This window comes from Euprymna scolopes, chromosome 7, assembly GCF_053919585.1.
Source record: "Euprymna scolopes isolate OS-2025 chromosome 7, ASM5391958v1, whole genome shotgun sequence".
NCBI lineage: Eukaryota > Metazoa > Mollusca > Cephalopoda > Sepiida > Sepiolidae > Euprymna > Euprymna scolopes.
In genome coordinates, this window is record NC_136488.1 from 111,648,022 (window position 1) to 111,651,264 (window position 3,243).

The following is a 3,243-nucleotide window of genomic DNA, read 5'->3' on the forward strand; positions in this document are numbered from 1 at the left end:
TACTTTTAAAAACTCAAATACTTTTAAACACTCATATACTTTTAAGCACTCAAATACTTTTAAACACTCAAATACTTTTAAACACTCAAATACTTTTAAACACTCAAATACTTTTAAGCACTCAAATACTTTTAACCACTCAAACACTTTTAAACACTCAAATACTTTTAAACACTCAAATACTTTTAAAAACTCAAATACTTTTAAACGCTCAAATACTTTTAAACACTCAAATACTTTTAAACACTCAAATACTTTTAAAAACTCATATACTTTTAAACACTCAAATACTTTTAAACACTCAAATACTTTTAAACACTCAAATACTTTTAAACACTCAAATACTTTTAAACACTCAAATACTTTTAAACACTCAAATACTTTTAACCACTCAAATACTTTTAAACACTCAAATACTTTTAACCACTCAAATACTTTTAAAAACTCATATACTTTTAAGCACTCAAATACTTTTAAACACTCAAATACTTTTAAACACTCAAATACTTTTAAAAACTCAAATACTTTTAACCACTCAAATACTTTTAAAAACTCATATACTTTTAAGCACTCAAATACTTTTAAACACTCAAATACTTTTAAACACTCAAATACTTTTAAACACTCAAATACTTTTAAGCACTCAAATACTTTTAACCACTCAAACACTTTTAAACACTCAAATACTTTTAAACACTCAAATACTTTTAAAAACTCAAATACTTTTAAACGCTCAAATACTTTTAAACACTCAAATACTTTTAAACACTCAAATACTTTTAAAAACTCATATACTTTTAAACACTCAAATACTTTTAAACACTCAAATACTTTTAAACACTCAAATACTTTTAAACACTCAAATACTTTTAAACACTCAAATACTTTTAAACACTCAAATACTTTTAACCACTCAAATACTTTTAAACACTCAAATACTTTTAACCACTCAAATACTTTTAAAAACTCATATACTTTTAAGCACTCAAATACTTTTAAACACTCAAATACTTTTAAACACTCAAATACTTTTAAACACTCAAATACTTTTAAAAACTCAAATACTTTTAAAAACTCATATACTTTTAAGCACTCAAATACTTTTAAACACTCAAATACTTTTAAACACTCAAATACTTTTAAACACTCAAATACTTTTAAATACTCAAATACTTTTAAACACTCAAATACTTTTAAACACTCAATACTTTTAAACACTTAAATACTTTTAACCACTCAAATACTTTTAAACACTCATATACTTTTAACCACTCAAATACTTTTAAACACTCAAATACTTTTAAACACGAAGATACTTTTAAACACTAAAATATTTGCTTTTAAACACTCAAATACTTGCTTTAAACACATCCACGTGGATACCTGTCAAGAAGATGATTATATATTATTTTCCTGATAGACATTGTCTATCAGGAAAATAGAGGTGTTGCACCCCTAAAAGACATTTTAATGGAAATGGTTGCCAAAGTCATTCTCTGTGAATGGATATCAAATTTTAGAAGACTTAATTCAGATCCTATTCATGGAATTTACTAATTTACTGAGCATAAAACATAAGAAAACAGTATTGTATTGTGAATAACATTGTCGAGAGTCTACAGAGACAGCTAAGAGATTGCTAGCAATGTGTCAAAGTAGAACTTGGATTGACTATCTCTCAATTATTCTGTTATCACTTAGAAACATTCTGAAAGTAGATATCCGTTTTACACTATTGGACTTCGTTTATCACACTAACCTTTCTGCACAGTATTTATATATTATGTTCTCTACTTACCCTTTATCAGGATTCATTTTGCATTTACAGTATAAAAATGTCTTCTAAATTATGCTGCACACTAGCACATGGTGCTAACTGAAACATCTATGAATATAAAAGCGAAAATGTATGTATGTTTGTATGTGTGTTCGCCTTTTCTGTATGTCTACAAAAGGCTTTTTTCAGGGAAGCGGTCGGTCGGTTCACAACTTTTTCAAACTTTTTATATCACATATAAATCATAATATCTCAGAGTTAACAACGAAGCTCGCCTTTCTATTTAATTTGCTCGACTTTGGAAGGTAAATATTCAACATTTGTCGCTCGCTGCATGTGGGTTAGTCTTTTTCCTATAACATCTTGGGAAGCGTTCCCGCAGTAAATGAAATACTATCCTGCAGTCAACTTGACCTCATTAAGTCATTAAAACAGGCACCTGCCAAATCCAAGTAATTAAATAAATTCAAACGTGTTTCTGTTAGCATATTGCGGTGGGGCAATGGTTAACATCGCACTTTTTTTTTTCACAATTTAATTTACAACTTTGCCTCAAGGGTTCAGGTTCGATCCTCATACTTACCTACCAAAACATTTTTTTTTAACCTCCCCACTCCTGGAGTTTCCACACACACCTCCAAACACCCGGACAACGCCGGGTACCCCTCGCTAGTCTATATATATAAAAGGAAAAATGTGTGTGACCATTTCGTGTATGTCTCGCAAAGGCTTCTTTCGCACATGCTCCCGGGTTTGTTACTATCGCTTACAACTGTTTATATAGGCCCTAGATAATAATATCTAGGATGTGGGAAAGCTCGTAGTGTATAGATTTATTTATATCGACCTTTACAAAATTATTGCTATTTTGGCTTCCCGCGTGTTGATTGGGCTTTTTTGTATAAAAAGCGAAACTAATTCAAAGTTAACAACGTTCTTGGCATCGCGCCGGGAAACGTCCAGAAACAATCAGCTTTGATCAATGTGGGGACAAAGTCCTCTTATATCAGACAATTGCTAATCAATCTGGAAAGTGGGGAGCTGGTTTCCCCCTCCCCAACATCTGTTGGGGAAAAAGCAGTTAAAGTTGGGTAAACAAACCCAAGTTAACTGCGTGACTTCTATTTGACCTCATTAATTAGGTCAAATAGAAGCAGCAGAGTTAACTTTTATTGCTGCCACCTGTCAATAGTTAAATAAATAAATTCAAACGTATTTCTCTTGTATGTCTTCATGGCCCAGTGGCTAATGTCGTATGTCTTTTTTTCACACTTTAATTTCCAACTTTGCCTCAAGGGTTCGATCCTCATACTCACCTACCAAAACTTTTTTATTTTACCCCCCCCCCCCCCGGAGTTTGGATTTACCCAAAACCGCACATACCTCAAAACACCCGGGCATCGCCGGGTACCCTCCGCTAGTCTTCTATATATATAAAACTGAAACTGTATGTATATATGTATGTA